Source organism: Haemorhous mexicanus, chromosome 18, assembly GCF_027477595.1.
Source record: "Haemorhous mexicanus isolate bHaeMex1 chromosome 18, bHaeMex1.pri, whole genome shotgun sequence".
NCBI classification, from domain to species: domain Eukaryota; kingdom Metazoa; phylum Chordata; class Aves; order Passeriformes; family Fringillidae; genus Haemorhous; species Haemorhous mexicanus.
The window spans coordinates 14,833,544-14,853,114 of NC_082358.1; positions in this window are offsets into that span (position 1 = coordinate 14,833,544).

Sequence of the window (19,571 nt, forward strand, 5' to 3'; positions counted from 1 at the left end):
TTAAATCCACTCAGTGTGGAGATAATCTTGCCACTGGAGACCACAAAAGAAAAGTTATTTGCATACAGAATAGGCTCACAGAAAATTAAACTGCTGTGCAAAACTTGAGCTTATTATGCAAGAAATGTGATAAGCTAAAACACACAAAATTCCTCCTCAAGATCTGAGCAACATCAGCTAAAAATACCTCTATTGCATGTCATTTACAAATCCAAAGAGTTGTTTAGGCTGTGTTTAGATTGTGATCAAACAACACTCGATACATGTTTTTTTCCACTTATGATTAAAGATAGTGCTGGGGTTTAGGTGTTCTGATTGCTTTCCTCACTTCATTTTTATTGCTATTTTTAATGTGCACTCGATGTTCCCTGCACCCTTGCTGGAGGCACAGGGCAGTGCTGGGAGGGTGCCACACTCCTGCTCACCTTCTGCTGGCAGGGAGCAGCCAACCCTGGGGCTGGAGGGTGGGGAGTGCCCTGAGCCCCTGCCCCTGCCAGGGCCTGGCACGGGCACCCCCTGCCCCCTCTGCAGTGCTCCCACCCTGGGACAGGGCACAGACCCCCTGGGACAGGGCTGCCTGCATCCCAAACTCCAGGGACAGGGCACAGACCCCCTGGGACAGGGCTTCCTGCATCCCAAACTCCTCCTGTGCCAGGGCTTCCTTCATCCCTAACTCCAGGGACAGGGCACAGATCTGTGCAGGGCTTCCTGCATCCCAAACTCCTCCTGTGCCAGGGCTGCCTGCATCCCAAACTCCAGGGACAGGGCACAGATCTGTGCAGGGCTGCCTGCATCCCAAACTCCCCCAGGCTCCAGGTGTCACACCCTGGGCTGGCACTGACCCTGCATGGCCCAGCTCTAGGACAGCTCAAGGCCATCTCAGGGCAGGTGTCCTGTACCAGGAATGCTGTGCAGGTGCCAGGGCAGGTGAGTTAAGTCTCAGCATAACTCCTCCAACTTTTCATTCTTTCCAACTGCAAAGAACAGAGCTCAGTGCTGTGATGAAAAATTCCTGGACATAAGTTACCATCATTTTTCTGTTACATAACATGATTTATCCAAAGCAGGCACTGTGCTCATTCCAGCTCCCACCAAAGTCAATAGAATTATAAGTGTTCAGCACCTCTGAAAAACCAGGACATGCTTATTCGTGGGTATGATTTATGGTACCCAAATTAGAGTATTCTGTCCTTAAGTTCCCAGGGCAGAACTCCTTCCCTTCTGTGTGGACAGTGATGGAGCAACACTGGGATTTACCCTGGATCTTCAGTGGAATGCCCAGGACTGCTCACTCTTTAAACAAGCACCAAAGCACCTGAACTCCTGACCCTGGAGATCTCCTCTGGCCACCCACAAAGTGCCTCCAACAATATCCTCCTCTTCAGGAGCCCTTGCATCCAGGAGGAGTCAAAAAGGAGCAACTGCCAGAGATGCTCAAGCTGTGCATGAGGAGCAGCCATCACCTGGCAAGGCCGTGGGGAAGGCCAAGGCAGGAGTGAGTGGGAGATCCACTGTACTGAGCTCTGCTCATCCTCAGGGCCACTTCCCATCACCAGTCCCTCCTCATGTGTCTCTGGGACAGAGCTTGCCTTCCTTCCTTCTGGATTGTGCCTGCAGTCCTTCCTGTGGGGTGGCTGGTGGCTGTTATGGGGGCACTGCAACCCCCTGAAGGTCTTGTCCAACCTAAAGGATTCTGTGAGGGAGCAGATTGAAGGAATCACTCAGGAAGCTGTTCCTAGAGCCTAACAAAGCCAGCCAAACCTTCCCCCAGTGTTCAATCCTGCTGGCCACCAGGGAGAGCCTGAGTGGTGCAGTAACTCTGGACAGTATTTGTCATTTTTCTTAAATACAAAAAATTAAATCCACTGGAAACCAAAATTACTGATTTTCCACCAAATTAAAGGTCTCAGCTAATACCTCAGGTACAGACATGCCCAGAGTCCATCAGGTCCTGCTCAACACAACATTTCTGCTGCCTCCACTGCTGCTCAGTCTGGGGGCAGGCAAGGCCAGCAGAGGCTTGAGGGGAGGACAGGAGGGTCCTGTCCCTTCCCAGCTCTGTCACCCCCAGCACAGTGATCTGTTTATTGAGCCCAGCACACACGTGGGCAGCTTAACTTAAAAAAACTAATATTAGGTATCATGTGTTACAGAGTAAACTTTTCACAGGGAAGATGTTTCTATAGAAACTAATGTTTTTCTAGCAACACATTTCACATCAGGGTTGCCATGGAAACAGAACTAGAGATGTGTTCAGCAAATAAGTTGTCAGTGCCCCCCCAGCCCCTGCACTCTGCCCCTGTGAGTTCAGGCTGAGCACAGCACCCTGGGCTGCCTCAGGGATCTGGTTTTATGGGAGTGTGGAATCCTCCCTGCCATGGGAGAGCACCCTTGTCCCCTCAGAGTCACGGCCACACTCTCCAGAGCAGGTGAAGTGCTCAGCTCTGGATCAGGACAGAAACCCAGAGAGCCCAGGAGTGCTGAAAGGAGAGTGCCAGTGTCACACCTTCACCTGCAGGAGAGCTGTGACATTACCCTGCTGGAAACAGCCTGGGCCCTCAGAGAGACCTGGGGTGCTGCTGGGCTCTCACAGGGACCTCAGCCCAGGCCAGGGAAAGGCTGAATCCCCCTGGCTCTGAGCTTATATTTAGGCTGCAGCATGCCCAAGGGTGACATCCAGACTCCCACTCACCTCCAAGGAAAGTCTGCCAAAAGATCACAGCTCTAAGCTGGCATTTACATAGCAGCTGGGATTTTAATGGCTATTTGTTCAGTTCCTCCCCATTCATCCAGCAGCCATTTGTGCACCTCCAGCCCTGGCACTGCTCCTGACCTTTGCTTTCCCACCCTCTCCCCTGGTTTTCCCTCCCAGCTCCCCCACCCTAAGCCCCCAGCCCAGCAAGCAGCAGATGCTCCCATTCACTCCCCCAGCAGGCTGCTCCCTGCCTTGCCTTCCTCAGGAGGAACCTTTGCTCCTCCAGGCAGCTTTTGGCATCTCACTGTTGGCTCAAGCATGAGAAACCCAAAGCCCCACGCAGAGGGGCCACTGAAGGGGGAGAAGCTGTGACTGACTCTTCCATCAGCTCCAAATCCACTGCACCCCTGCAGTGTCCACAGCTCTGTCCTGCCCAGGGCTGGGCTCCAGACAGAACCTGCTCAGACAGCTCCCAGCACTGCTCAGGGAGGCAAAGGAACCATGTGCTCGAGTGCCATCATGTTTAGGCTCCCAGTCCACACCAGCTTCCAAAAGAGACAGAACAGCCAGGGTGCTGAGGCTGAAGGGAGTGTGACTGCAATTCCCTGCTGGCCCCAGTGCCTCTAACTGGGGCTCAGAGGGCAGCCCTGCTCCATTTCCATTTCCAGCAGTGCCTCCAGGGCTGGCTTACATTCCCTGGGCTCAGGTGTTGGTTTGCAGGGCTTTGCCACAAGGCAACTGCCCTTAACCCCGGGGAAATCAGAGTCAGTGCAGCACAGGGGTCCATGCAGATGGGCCTGGTGTCCCCATGGAAGGGTCACCCCTGCTCCATTCTTTACAGATCTACGTGAACATACCACACTGGGTAGGTGATAAAACCTGGGCTTTCAAGCTCATCCTCCAACCTGCAGCAGCTCTGGTTGGAGTATTTTAAATTATTTCATGTTTCTGTAACTATGCAGTGGAATAACACTGAATCTGACACCCTCCCTCTTTCACACCCTGCCCCCTCCTCCGAACAGAAGGAGCAGCCACACAGCTCCTGGTGCTTCACTCTGAGGTGTTACAACGAGACAGTCCAGACTCAAATGTCTTTAAGGAATCATTTTCAGGAGCAGAATGACAGTGTCCTTGTTCCCACTAAAGACTCAACAGAATAACCCAAAACAAATAAGTAACATTTACCCGGGATAGCCCATAATTGGAATTTTGAAGGAGCCACGTACCAGCCATGATGATAAGGAAATATCTGAGCTTTAAAAATACCACCAGAACTGCAAAATAGCTTTATATGGGCCTGGGCAACAATTGGAGAGTGACCTTAAAGCTCCTCTGCCGACAGATTGGGAGTTACAGTGAATTTTACTAATTCATATTTACAGGCCCTGCTCACCCTGGCCTCTGCTTGCTTGCAAAGCCTCAGGCTGGAATCTGCTCAAGCCAGGAGTTGCTTGCACATGCTCAAGAAATGCTAAATATAAACTGGGCAATATGCAAAGAAATCATTTTAATGAACTTTTTAGGTCAAGGTCCAAGTCTTCGTTTGCCCCTAAAAAGCACCAAGGGTGCAGTGAACACCTGTCCCAGGTACAAGGCCTGGAGCACTACTGCAGCTCAAACAGAAACTCAGAGGGAGGTGTCACCAACCCAAAACATCCTAAACTTACAGCACTTAAGAACCAATTAATATCCCCTGTAATAAAAACAGAAAATAAGTCTCATAGAATTAATTACCTCTCACAGCCTCATACTGCCCCATAGTTCTAAATCTCTCCTTTTATCACTGTTTTAAAACCAGATTTTCAAGGGCACTGCCTCTTGATGAAGAGCATTTCCTACATGTCCTTCAAACACTTCAGATGATTTAAGGTGCAATCTGTAAATCAGGAATTGCAAAGGGGTCATTTCACTATAATCTTTCCATTGAGTGGGCAGACCTTGGGTCAAGAGTGCCAAGCAGAAATCAGGTACAGGACCACAAAGGTCTCACATTGCAGTGCCACCCAACACTTCCTAGTGAGCTCAGTTACTTCATCCAGTCCTAAACTGAAGCCAACCCACAGAATAAAAACCTTTGAACCTTTGGGATCACAGCTAGGGCCTGTTTGCCTTCTCCTTTCCAGCTTGTCTCAAAAGGAGCAACACTGCCTGGGGGCAAGGATCCACTCCCCACAGCAGGGGAGAGCAGCACCACCCTGTGAAATGCACATTTCCCTTTCTGTCACATTGTGCAGCAGCACGAGCTGCTCCGAGGGTGATTCCTGGGCACTCAAGGCCAAAGGATAACACCAGCAAAGGGCTGAGTGTGCAAGGAGGGCTGAGTGTGCAAAGGGGGGGCTGAGCGTGCACCTCCAGCAGAGATCTCCTGGCTGCTGAAGTTCCATCACCAAGGGCAGAGCTTAACTCCCCAGCCAGAAATAACCCCAAGGGCTGCACAGCCCCGCGTCCCCTTGGATTTAGCTCAGCAGTTCAGCTCTCAGCTGCAGGGTTTAAAATCCACCTTGAGCCCTTTGAGATCCAGCATTGCACCCAGGGCTTCCAGCTGCTCTCACCTGTGGCTGCCCCAGGTGAAGGTGTCAGGCAGGTCCCGTGTCCGTGTTTCTGTTGAGCACAGGCTGATCCTACTTTTAGATCTCTTTATTCCAAACTCCTCACAGCCTCCCCCCCAGTCAGGTTCCTCCCTCAGCAGCCCTTCCTCGGGGGTTGGCACCAGTGGCCCAAACTGTGCTGCCTGGGGCAGGGGTGGCTGGAAGGAAAGTGCCCTGCAGACAAAGCCTTCCTGTCCCCTGGAAACCCAAAGCAGCAGGTTCCCCTGCCCTGCACAGCCACCTCCAGCCCAGCCCAGCCCCAATTTCTGCTCCCTCACCTCTCCCCTGCCCTGGGATGATGCCAGGGTGTGGGAGTCCCTCCGAGCTCTGCAGGGTTTGGTGCTGAACCCTGTTCCAGATCTCCTCAGTGCCTGAGCTGCCACTGATGTGCTCTGCTCATTAAACCAGGGAAATGAGATGGGGTCATTAGAGCTCTCCTTAGCTAGGCAACAGCCAGGCCCTGCAGAACTCGTCTGAAAGCACAGAAGGTGCCCTTAGGAACAGAATGGAGTTTGGTACTGGGCAGGGTCATTGCCCTAAGCAAAGAGGAGCACTGATGAACACACACACAAAAAAAATAATCCAGTCTCTCAAAGGCACAGGAAAGCTTCAGAAGGGGCCCCTTTGCTGCACCTCACTGCAGCTGCTGCTCACAGAGCCAGAAGCAATTCCTGCAACAAAATTAGCTTTTCCAAATGGCAAAAGCAGAAGGTGGCAAACTGTGACCTATTCCCGGGCTCATACATTAACAAAACCTCCTGTAAGCATTTTTAAAAAATTATTATTAGGAAAACTGTAAGCACACGGGCTGGAAAATAGTTACATTCTTAATACAGATGAAAACTACTGCCCTGAAGTCCAATCACACAAACAAATAGAATAATAAAGCAGGTGACATTTCCTATTAGCAGTCTCCACTGGTTATGTTTGCAACTCTTGAGAAGCAAACCAGTGAAAAATATCAAGCCTGTTTTGTTAAGACAGTGAATAAACTGGATGCTTGTTAAGCCCTGATGGCTTCTTAAGTATTTGGCTAGATGTGAATTTCTTGAGAGAAGGAGGTTCAAGGCCTTTTCAGTCTGAGCCTGTGGGACCTGAATGCAAAGCCCATCTTGTAAAATACCCTCCTGCTTGTGTGCAGTCCCCCAGAATCAGCTCCATTGCTGAGACTGGACTGAACCCACCAGGCTCAGAATCCAAGTAGGAAATGCCCATTCAGACTTTGGGCACTTCCCCTCACACCTTTTCTTTTTTTAGTTCCAGTACATTCCATGGCCTTGCTCCCTGCACCTGGATGAGCCCAGTGCCCAGAGGCCTTGGGTCTCCAGGTGGATTCACCCTCCCAGCCTGCAGGTGTGTGAGCACACGCATGCCCTGCACAGGTTTTGTTGCAGGAAATTGGATTTTCCCAAGCTCTGCCCCTGCCTTTTCCCAAGGTCATTTTGCCCCAGCAGGCACAGGAGCTTTGGAAACCCTTGGGATGGTTGATGTTCAGGATGTGAACAAAGAGGGGAAAACAAACACTAAAGAAAGACAAATTTACCCTCTTGCCAAGAGCAAACCAGACAAGACCTCTCCACAAACCCCAGCAGGCCACCCACCATGCCCCTGTGCAGGGACCTGACCTGGCACCAGCAATGTCCCCATTTCCCCTCTGCAGTGTCTGCAGCAGAGGGATGGGAGCTTCTGCAAGTCAGAGAGGCTCCAAGGGGTCTCAAACCCCTGACCCCAGCTCCAAGTGTGCTGTTGCCATCACAAGAGCTATAAATAAATCTCAGATCACCCAAACTCTCACGTCAGTATAGTTCCAAATAAGCTTGGGCAGAGAAGATCAGCCTCTCTGGGGTTGCATGCTTGGTTCTAATAGCATTGACTGCCTGGTAACAAGATGAAGAGCTCTCATAAAAAGAGACAAGCAGCAAGAAATTGTATTATGCACTAATACCCCCTCACTGACAGCACTTATCTGCAGGACTGAGGTCTGCACGGAGAAAGGGAGTTAAAAGCTCTGTTATCATCAACAATGGCTCTGCCTCTGCACCAGGGGGATGCAGGGAGGGTTGGTGCCTCCCCTGGAGCCAGGAGCAGCATTAACTGCACTGGAGCCAGGTCCCAGCTGCTGTACCTGTCCCACAGGTGTGCACAGGGACAAACCAGAGCTGTGCCAGCTCCAGGAGCAGCTTTCCTGCAGGGGAGCCTCACTGAGCACTCCCCAGGCAGCAGCTGCCCCAGCCCTTCCTTCCTTTCCATCACTCGCAGCCCTCAAAGCCCCTCTGTGCTCAGGGACCAGGGCTGGGCACAGGGAGAGAGGCTGGCAGCACAGGAAACAGCAGCAGCTCAGGAGGGAATGGCAAAACTCTTACCTGCTCCGGGGAGTCTCCTCATTCACCTCCCAGCCCCAGCAGCAGCTCATGAACCTGCCTCTCCTGGTGGGAGGAATTGAGAAGGGATGGCTGGATGTGTTCCATTCCAGAGCTCCAGGCTTGGCCTGAAGTTTAAGTGTTACTGGAGTTTAAAAAAACATAAAATAAAACCCAGGAAAGTGAGAGCAACACAGGGCACGGAGGAAAGCAGCACTGGGAGTGTTCCTGGGAAAGAGGAGCAGCAGGAAGAGCACAGCTCCCCACACACAAATATTGCTTTCAGCTGCTCAGTAACGAGGGTTAAACAGCCCTGCACGGCTACAGGTGTGACCAAACAATGCTGATTTTTAAAGAGAAATCAACATATTCTCCTGAAAAGCAAAACAACATCAAGCCCTTTTTAATGGGAATATCTTTAACTAGCCCCCAAAACTCTCTGAGGACTGCTGAGGCAGCATGTGGCACAGCCCTGCTGCTGGGAGTCCATGGAGCAATATCCTGCTCTCCTCCAGAATCTGGTTTTCAAGGTTGCCCTTAAGGTCTAAAGAAAAGTCTAAGGGGCTGCTGTTACAAAAGTGCCTTTTCAAAATGCTGCTTCAGTCAGCTGAGGATGCTTTGGATTTGGGGTGCCCTGGAGGCTCTCACAGACACACCCCTGCCCTGGGCACAGAGCTGCACCTCTGCATCCACAGGGATGGGCTGGCAGCCCAGCAGAGCAGCAGGAGAACATTTCTGGTCCTTCTTCTCCCACAAATCCCCATCTGAGGAGCAGTTAATCTGTGGCTCCCACCACTAACCCTTCTAACTTCTTTAAACAAGAAGATATGTAGTAAACAAGGAAGAGAGAAGAAAGAAACCAGTGAAGTTTTACAGTTTAGAAAGCATAATTAAAATAAAGCAACCCCTTTTGGAGAAACACTAGATAAACATGCAGCCCTTTTGTGTAATCTGTTGTTTGACAGTGCTCTCAAACTAAGATCACTAAAAGCAACACTAAAATTAAAGAGCAAATATATGGACTGAAGTAGATTTCATGACAACACCAGGGAAGAAAAACTAAAGATGTTGGTCAGAATGACAGGGATTTGTTTAAGAGCACATGTACTGCTTTGTGGCTGGGAGAAGAAAAATTGATTTTCCAGACACTGCTATAAAGCATGCCAAGAACAAGAGCAAAGCAAAGCAAACACCAGCTGCAGCTGGATAATAAAACATCCCAAATCTTCCCCATATGCCCATGTAGGGCAGGAAGAAACCACCCTGCACTTCACTTTGCTCCCTCTGTCACAGGTCAGAGGGCAAGAAACATGAATAGAAAGCAGAAATAATATCAGAACCCCTGGGCATGGGGAATTGTCACCAGGGAGGAGCCTGGGATCAGCATCCATGCCCTGCTTAGTCCTGGGCAGTGACCCCTGTGAGCCTGCAGGGAGGGATGGATGGAGGGATGGAGGGATGGATGGATGGATGGATGGATGGATGGATGGATGGATGGATGGATGGATGGATGGATGGATGGATGGATGGATGGGGATGGATGGATGGATGATGGATGGATGGATGGATGGATGGATGGATGGATGGATGGATGGATGGATGGATGGATGGATGGAGGGATGGATGGATGATGGATGGATGGATGGAGGGATGGGGGATGGATGGATGGATGGATGGATGGATGGATGGATAATGGATGGATGGATGGATGGATGGATGGATGGATGGAGGGATGGATGGATGATGGATGGATGGATGGATGGATGGGGGATGGATGGATGATGGATGGATGGATGGATGGATGGATGGATGGATGGATGGATGGGGATGGATGGATGGATGGATGGATGGGGGATGGATGGATGATGGATGGATGGATGATGGATGGATGGATGGATGGATGGATGGATGGATGGATGGGGATGGATGGATGGATGGATGGATGGATGGATGGATGGATGGATGGATGGGGATGGATGGATGGATGGATGGATGGGGGATGGATGGATGATGGATGGATGGATGATGGATGGATGGATGGATGATGGATGGATGGATGGATGGATGGATGGATGATGGATGGATGGATGGATGGATGGATGGATGGATGATGGATGGATGGATGGATGGATGGATGGATGATGGATGGATGGATGGATGGATGGATGGATGGATGATGGATGGATGGATGGATGATGGATGGATGGATGGATGGATGGGGGATGGATGGATGATGGATGGATGGATGGATGGATGGATGGATGATGGATGGATGGATGGATGGATGGATGGATGATGGATGGATGGATGGATGATGGATGGATGGATGGATGGAGGGATGGATGGATGGGTGGATGGAGGGATGGATGGATGGATGGATGGAGGGATGCATGATGGATGGATGGATTGATGGATGGATGGATGATGGATGGATGGATGGATGGATGGATGGATGATGGATGGATGGATGGATGGATGATGGATGGATGGAGGATGGATGGATGGATGGATGATTGATGGATGGATGGATGGATGGATGGATGATGGATGGATGGATGGATGGATGGATGGATGGATGGATGGATGGATGGATGATGGATGGGGGGATGGATGATGGATGGTGAACAAGAGGGGAAGGAAAATTCCAGGATGGAAACCCATGGCAGCTTGGCCAGGGCTGGTTTTGGGACCCCCAGGTGAGCTGAGAAGCTGGAACATTTCCCAGGTGTGTGCACCCAGCTGTGCCTCACACACCCCTCACAGAGGTGCAGTGCAATGCAGGTTTGTTCTACACCTACTGATGCTGACAGGCTATAAATAGGATAAAAGAGAATTGGCTGAAAGGTTTCTGGAAACCCACTCAAAACCCTGAGCCAGGTTTGTTTTATTTTCAGTTTGCATCCCTAAATAAACAAAGACTCAGGGAATGTGCACAATCTGCAGCAGGGCCTCCATCAGCCTCCTTCATTTGCATCTCCTCCTTTCAACTTCTGACGTACATCTTTACCCAGAGAAAAAATCAATGTTACTTTCATTCCCCTTAAGCCCATTTTTGTACTTTTCCGTGACAAATTATTCTTTTAATTTGGAGTCTGGGAAAGAGGCTGAAAAGGTTTTTTTCTGAAAGCTGAAACATCATTGTCAAAGTAAAATGAAATCATCCAGTCCCACAAATCCAGAGTTTTTGTAAGTATAAACCTCTAAAGACGTAGAGGTGGAGCTGTTGTTCAGAGGCAGTGCAGCAGGCAGTGATGGTAACAAGACTGCCAGTGACAGAAGCAAGCAGAGATAATTTAGCACACATCTCTCTTTATTCTTGCTCTTTGAAAAGTCCTGGTCTCTATAGCAGCACTACTGTGGATAAATATTCCCTTTGTTTCCTTTCCTTCTGGGGGTAAATTTACTTTTTCCTCTTCAGATGTCAGCTCTCATCCTAGACTCTGCCTCTCCTGTGGGCCAAATTCACCCTGGAGTGTGAACATCTCACAAGAACTTTAGGCAGGAAAATACTGGATTAAGAAAAATTAAAACAAACCTAAATCTGTTATTATTAGGGTTGTCTTTAATCAGAAAGTGTTACAAGCATAAGAAAAAACAAAGTCTCTGGGCCAGTGAGACCAGAATCAGCCCCAGCTCTTCTGAGCTTGGGCAGAACGTGTCCAGCACTGGTCCCTCCAGGTGTGTTTGTGACTTCCCTGCCTCAGCCCGGAGCTGGAGGCAGCTCTTGGCAGGATTTGGGCCCTGTGATGCTGCACAGCACAGCTGGAGCTGCTCCTGCCCCAGAAACCCCCTGTTCCAGAGAGGCATCTCAGGCTGATGGCTGGGACTGGCGAGTCTGGGAGCCCAGAGGTTCCAAGAGATCCAAGGACTCTTCCCTCGGGAGCAGCAGCTGGGCCCAGGGGAAGCACTCAGGGCTGGAATGCTGCTAAGGACCATGGAATTGTGCTGTGCCCACCTCTCCTGGGCAGCAGGACCAGGGACAGCCCTGAGCTGCTTGGCCATGGCTCACTCAGCTCCAGACTCTGGGTGCTGTTTGCTGTCTCCTCCTCGCTCCATGGATCATCCCTCTGGCACCCTGCCACCTTTCTCACCCCTGGTTATCCTTTCAGCTTGATGAAAAACCTGTTCTGAGTCATGGCAGGGAGGAACTGCATCATTCCAGAGGTTTCATTTATACCTGCCAACCTTGAGGCTCAGGGTGCTCTGGGAAAGGGCTCAGAGACAGAGACAAACAAATCTGCCCTGCTGGAAACTTCAGCTGTGCCAGGATGTCTTCATTTTATTGTGTAAAAGATGTGAACAGTGAGGAGATCCTGCTCAAGAGGAGAGCAGGTAACTCTGGCATGGATGCGATGGGTCTGTTGAAATTAGCTTTATTTACTGGAAGGGATTTTCAGGAGGGATTAGGAGTTGGTTAAAAATGCAATAAACTGTGCTCAGGGCAGCACACGGGGAAGCTGGGCCAGAGGAGAGCAGTAAGAACTCAGCCACAGGAGCTCTCACAGGGAGTGCAACACATCTTCCTCTGGAGCACCAGCCGGAGCCAGAAAATACTGGGAAGCTTTTCCTGCCCAAAACAGCCAGAATTAGCATTCGTGGTAGAATGCTGCAAGATTTTAGCATCACTGGAGGGGCCATCCCAAAGCCTGGGAGCAACAGGGCAGGTGGGAATGGTGTGGGATGGAGAGTGGGAATGGTGTGGGATGGAGAGTGGGAATGGACACTGGGAATGGACACAGGGAATGGACACTGGGATGGACACAGGGAATGGCTGTGGGATGGACACTGGGATGGACACTGGGAATGGACACTGGGAATGGACACTGGGAATGGACACTGGGAATGGCTGTGGGATGGACACTGGGAATGGCTGTGGGATGGACAAGGAAGGAATTCTGCTCTTCCAGAGAGGCCCCAGCCCTGTGCAGGGCGTTGGGGATGCAGCTCCCCATGCAGACTAAACCATTGCATCAGTCCTTGAGGAATAACTGTGGCTCACAGCAGGACACAGAAGCATTTTCCAGGAATTAGCAAAGTTCCCCATTGACTCAGAACCAAGTCACACTCTGAGTGCAGCAAATAATTATTCCTGCCCACAACGCAGCATCAGGGAGGATTTTAACGAGTCATTATGTGGTGGCTTTCAGAGGGAGCTAATTGGATGTCTCCAGGTCAGAGCCTAAGTGCTGCTGCTTCCAGCAAGAGAGGAAAGACCAACAGTAATGTCTGCAATTAAAACAGAATCGCTGTGTGCTCAACCCCCTCCCGGGAGAGCCAGCCCAGCCCAGCGAGCTGAGAAACTGCTCCTGTGCAACTGCAACCCTGCAACTGCCCCTCTGCAGCTGCTCCCCTGCAACTGCTCCTGTGCAACTGCAACCCTGCAGCTGCCCCTCTGCAGCTGCTCCCCTGCAACTGCTCCTGTGCAACTGCCCCTCTGCAGCTGCTCCCCTGCAGCTGCCCCTCTGCAACTGCAACCCTGCAACTGCCCCTCTGCAACTGCCCCTCTGCAGCTGCTCCCCTGCAGCTGCTCCCCTGCAGCTGCTCCCCTGCAACTGCCCCTCTGCAACTTCAACCTCTGCAACTGTTCCCCTGCAACTGCCCCCCTGCAACTGCCCCTCTGCAGCTGCCCCTCTGCAGCTGCTCCCCTGCAACTGCCCCTCTGCAACTGCTCCCTGCAACTGCTCCTGTGCAGCTGCCCCTCTGCAACTGCTCCCCTGCAACTGCCCCTCTGCAACTGCTCCTGTGCAGCTGCTCCTCTGCAGCTGTGCCTCTGCAGCTGCTCCTCTGCAACTTCAGCCTCTGCAACAGGACTGCAAGCCAAGCCCAGGGCAGGGTGTCAGTGTCTGCTCCAGCTGAGCCTGCCTCAGAGCTGCAAGCAGAACGGCTCTGTCCCTGTCCCTGTCCCTGTCCCTGTCCCTCTCCCCCTGTCTGTGTCCCTGTCCCCCTGTCTGACCCCAGGGCAGAGCACTCTGGGCAGGAGGGGAAGGGGATCCCTGCTGACCAGGGAACCTCTCAGGATGCCAGGGCAGCCCACTCCAGCCCTCCTCAGCACTGAGGATTTATTAATTAACAGATCCCCATTAGCCAGAGCAGCCCCACTGGGCCTGGGGCGCTGCAGGCCCCAGAGCTGGCCCAGCCCTGGCTGCTCCTGGCCCCTGAGCACAGCTGTGCCCAGGCAGGGCCAGAGCACAGACAGCCTGGTGCTGCCCTGCAGTGCTTGTGCTCCTGCAGCACAGAGCCAGGGCTGGAGCAGAGCTGCCCCATCAGCTCTGGGTGTCCAGAGGGCCATGGGCACCCTGCAACCTTGTTCTTGTGCTCTCCCTGGCAGGTGAGTTTAACAGAATGCCAGAGATGAGAAATAACAGCCCCAGGCTTCCCTTTGCTGGGGACAAGCAGCTCCAGGCTCACCTGCACTGTCTCTCAAAAGCAGGCAGCCACAGCCAGTGCCTCTCCACCTGCTGCTCACCCTGCAGAGCTGTGCCAGCCCGTGGAATTCTCACAGAAATGCCAGTGCAGCCTGAGCTGATTTATTCCATTTCCTCTTGCTTCAGCCTGGAGTGCTGTAGAGAGAGGTTGGACAGTGCTAAACTGCTCCAATATTCTAAGGTACAGTGGCTGGAAAACCATAAACCAGGAGGAATGAGGCTGAAAAACAAACTCAGGCAGAATTCAGTACCAAACACCCCACAGCCTATCCATAAAAACAACTGCCTGAATTAACTATTAGAGTAATTTTGTACACTCAACACCCCAAACTGCAGCACTACCTGGGTGACTCCCAGATGTCCCCAGCAAAGCCCTTCTGCAAACCCCACGCTGCAGTTAGTTCTGCTCTGCATCCCCTGGCCACGGCACACGCCCCACCAGAGGACAGCTCAGTCACTGACCACGAGACAGGAGATGGGATCTCTGCCCCACACTCTGTGCTGCTGCTCCAGTGCCCATTTCCCAATTAAACTGGTCCAGTTTATCTTCCTGTCTGACAGAAAAAAAGAGTAGCAGCCAAGAACTCATTAATATCTTTCTATCAGAGCACTGCTAAGCTAAGATTTGATCAGCAAAGCAATCAGACCTTGTTAAAGCCATGACATGGCATTGCAGAGATTATTTAAAGACTGAAAATATGGAGATTTTTCTTAAATTTGTATAAAATCAATTAAATCTTTACCTTTTGCTGTCCTAGAATGCCTGCAGATGCTGGGGAGCAGAGTGACCTCAGAGTGTGTTTGTTCCTGCAGAGGAACCATCCATTTGTGAGTTATTTCAACAGATTTGTCAAGGCAGTGCTGGTTTATCTATTTTATGAGAGAAACAACAAATGCTAGCATTGTTCTTCAGTTCCCAGCAGCCATCAGATCCAACAGAGAACTCAGTTGTACAGTGCAGCCCCAGCTCCCCTCCTTAGCCAGATTAAACACAGAAGTGGCAAAAAGCACAGATTTATTGGGCTCATGCTGGAAAATTACTTTTCTTTATTTGTTTTGTGGCAGCTTCAGGAGCCACAGCAGCAGAGCCCATCCCTGCTGCACGAGGACAAACAATCCACAGTGATAATTAAACCTCAATTTGCTCAGAATCTCAGCCAAAAAAGATGCCAAATTAAAAGAACTGTGATCATCTGTGAACTTCCCTTCTGTCCACGCCGTGCCAAGAGAGCAGGGAAAGCTCTGGATGCCACGAGAGCGACAGAGCAGGAGGGGCAGAAGAGCTCAGGTCTGTCTGAGCCCTCCCAGGATGGAGCTGGGCCCCCCAGCAGCTCCCACGGACTCCAAGGCACTTCTGGCAGGAGTTCCCATGGCAAAGGAAGCCCCAGGCTGCCATGCCCGAGTTCCAAGGGTGTGCAGCTGCAGCCTGCTGCCAGGAGGGCTCAGTCAAACAGGAGCTGCCCAAAAGTACTGCTTGTTTGTACATAAATCCATCAGCCTCAGAAGGGCAGTAAATGTGGATGGCCAACCCACAGCGAGCTGCCAGTGGAGAGCCTGATCTCATTCTTATCATTTCTACAAGAGTTATTCTCAGAGCAGTATTTCATAAACTTAATAAGAAGGAAAAGAATCTTATTAAGCAGAAAGCTGGTCTACATTCTGTGGTGATTTTGCTGTAAGCAACTCCTAGAGCTGGGCAGTAATTAGGTTTAATAACTGCATTACACAAGTCTTGCTTCTTGTATGTGTGGTTCCATGTCTGAGCTATAAGAATCACACATAGGTTTAACTTTGAATGCATTTAGATTGATTTTATGACATACTAGGCAAGATAAACCTCTCCATGGCATATCTTACCTGGCCTCTACTGCATTTTCTTTTATCAACTGTTAATAGTTTCACCAGTAATTGCATCATCATAAGGTGAAATTAGTAGTCTGGATTTAGCAAAAGAGATGTTCAGGTTCACCATATGGAAGATTTATTTACTATTTTAGAAAGAAAGCAGTATTATGGAGCTATATACTTCCCAAGAAAAAGAGTAACCCACTGGGAAATTTTAGAAGCAGGATCAAAAGCATTTCTTTCAGAGCTGTGTACAGCTAAAAATTAATGAGTTCCTGTATTATTTTCCCTTCCAGGTTTGTCTGAGACAAACACATTACAAGTTCATGTATGTGGGAGTTTCACAGAGCTGCACCTCTTTCACAAAGAAGGAATTGAAGAGATCAGAAGGAAACTCCATCAAGGTCCCTTCAGCAAAGCCCAGAGCTGGGCATTGCTCTGGGTTTGCTGTGCCCAGCCTGGGCACAGAGCTGGGCATTGCTCTGGGTTTGCTGTGCCCAGCCTGGGCACAGAGCTGGGCATTGCTCTGGGTTTGCTGTGCCCAGCCTGGGCACAGAGCTGGGCATTGCTGTGCCAGCAGCCCCAGAGTCCTGCCTGGGGCTGGGACTGTGGTTCCAGCAGTGCCTCTGCTCCACGCTGAGTTCTCCACACCTCCCACCCAGCCTGAGAGCTCTCCCTGGGCCCGTTCCACAGTTACTCTCCAGAGGGTTCCCTTTCCAAGGGAAGCTCTCCAGCAGTGAGCACAGCATTTCTTGCCATTGGGAATGTTCTGCTTTGCAGACACAACAAACGAGAGAGGGAAACCAGCCCAGGCTGAGCAGGAATTTCCCCAGTGCCCAGAGGAGCTGGGATCTCTCTGCCCATCTCCCATGTCCCATCCGCTGCCTTACTTGCAGAAACACTGAGATAAAATCATTTCCATTCTACTGCATCCCCCCAGCTTTTAGTAGCAGCAATTACAGGAGTCATGCACCATGGCTTTTGCCTAATAAAGTTTTTCCTTTATACTGTCAAACTCATTTTAAAAGCTCAACACAATATACATTTTCGTATGAATCAAAGGTTTATGAGTAAGATAATTATTTCCCATCCACTGAATATATCACCAGTATTAAAAACTGGCTAAGCTAGAAAAAGAGATGTAATGGAAGTTGATCTCCTCTTATGTATATTTCTGAGTGAAATAAATGACTGAAAATTGTGTGCCAAGTGACATTTGACAGTTCGAGTGATCTGCCATCAGGGAAGCAGCAGATTTAGTTTGGATTGAAGGACCCTCTTGCCCCTGCAGTGTTTCAGAGCACAGGTTCTGACCTGAGGCAGAGGCAGTAATGCAGTATCTAGGAGCATTGTCCATTCTCACTCACACAGCTGAGCAATGCTGCTGCTTGAGCCCGTGCTTGGGAAGGCATTTCTCAGATCCTTGCAAGGCTCTTTCAGTTCAGTAATCTGAAAAAAAACATGATCTGTTTTTGGGAGCCTGCCAGAGTAGTGATAAATAATCCACTGGTCCTGATAGCTCCAGTACAGCAGTTCCCTGAAACTCATTTCAGCCCAAGAACCTCCCTCTCCTGTAAAGATTTTCCACTGCTCTTGTTGATACGCAATATAAATCAGTTATTTAAACACACTCAAATTCTGCATTTTACCAAACCTTTTGGAATATAAACATGTTTAAAGCTGGTCCCTGGTTCAGAGCCACAGTTAGGATCACATTCCTCAGCTGCAAAGGAATCCAAAGGTTCAAGAGTCACCTGCAGACAGAAATTCTCCTGTTCACCCCTTGCTGGGCAGTTAACCCCACGCTCAGAGCAGGCAGGAGCAGTGCTAGGCACACGAACACAGGCATGCAGAGGTTCCTCTCCTCGCTCACACAGGGTTTGCAGGGCTTTCCAGGCTGGGTGCAGCCTGGGCTGGAGCAGAGGCTGCTCAGCCAAGCACCTGAGATACCCCTGAGGAGGAAAAGCTGCACAGCTGAAACCACCCCAGGGAGGCTGGCTGAGCTCATCCACACCTCTCTACTTCTCCAAATTAAAGGCTTTTCTGCCCAATTGAGCACCTGGCTCCTGCCTGGTTTCCAGTTCATTTCCTGCTCGTTCCCAGTTTCCTGGCAGAGCTAGAGCTGCTGCTGCTGCTGGTGTCACAGCCTGCTCAGGTGCTCTGCAGCAGCCCCAGGGGCCAGCACTCCCCATCCAGCCAGGGCAGGATCCAGAACTTCCCCGTGGATCTGCAGAGGGAATATGGGGGAGGTTGGCAGCACGAGGCCCTGGAGTGGAATCTCAAGAGTTTGTAAATTAATTTTAGTCGCACCGGGCACCTTGCAAACACAAACACAACATCCCCAGAGCTGTGCTCGGAGGAGGGATGTGTTACTCCTCGCTCCCCCAGTGCCTCCAATACGACACAGACGTGCAGGAGCTCCTCAGGAGCTCTCCTGGATGATTTGCAGCAGGGACAAACAGAAGCAGAATGGGAGAAGAGCCTGGTGCTGCCTGTGCACAAACACAAAGCTCCCAGCAAGCTGTATAAGGAATAAGGCTACAGAAAAGCTTCTCTGCCAATAGAAATGCCCAAGGAGCTGTTAAATGATGAAAGGTGAGAGTAAGATATCTCAGTGGAGTCCCCTCTCTGCTGCAGACCCTCCGTGATCCAGTCCAGGTGGTTGCAGGTGGGATCCTGCTGACCAGAAGGGAACAGCAGTGCCAGAATTCTGCCAAATGCCCTCCCAGAATTCTGGCACTGAGCCCTGAGTCACCCGTTGGGACAGGCACGGTTTGTTCATGGTGGGCACCCACATTTCCTCCAAAGCACCCCAGCTGGCAGTAAAGGGACCATAAGGGGATTAAATTCATGTTTCCCTCAAGCAGGGCTCTATCCATAGGAAGGGGCACTCCAGAGGCACTGCACTGAGAGTAATGGAGCTGCTCACGAGAACAGACACGAGAAGCAAGCAACAAAAATGCCTGCATAGGCCATAAATCAGCAGGGAAATGTCAGCATGCAGTGACAGGAGGATTGGGTCCACTTGCAGGAAATCTGCTCCCCTGGAGGGGCCAGAGCTGCCCTCAGTGCAGTCTCCTCGATCTCAGGGGATGGCAGCAGTATTGCAAACAGCAATTACCTCCCACCAAAATGGTTCAGGCTGGCACAGCCCTCTTGGAAAAGCTGTTTTTGACACTGGAAGCCATCAGGAGTCCCCAGAGCCATCTCTTCTCCAGGCTGCACCAGTCCAGTCCCCAGTGTCCCAGCAGAGCAGGTACTCCTTGCACTGACCATCCTGGTGGCCCTCTTTGAACACACTCCAGCCCGGGGATGCTTTCCTGCCCTGAGTGCCCAAAATGAAAGCAGTTCTTCAGCAGAAAGGAATTCAGCCTCCTGATTTGTTTGGGAGGTGAGAGGTGAAAGGTGCTGTGAAGCTGAAATTCCCTGTTTTGCTGGCAGCACTGCTCCTGAGTGTGGAATCCACCTGAGTGCAGAATGATGCTGGAATTATCTTAAAAAGCCAGGGAAACTGATAGAATAGGATTTCAATGTCAGCAATCAAAGGAACAGAAGGAAAAGCAGCCATGGGCTATAAAAGTAATGAAAGTGGGATTAAATTTTTTCTCTGCAGCACTGCCAGTTCCTCAAGGAGCACAAAGTCGTTGATTGACACTTG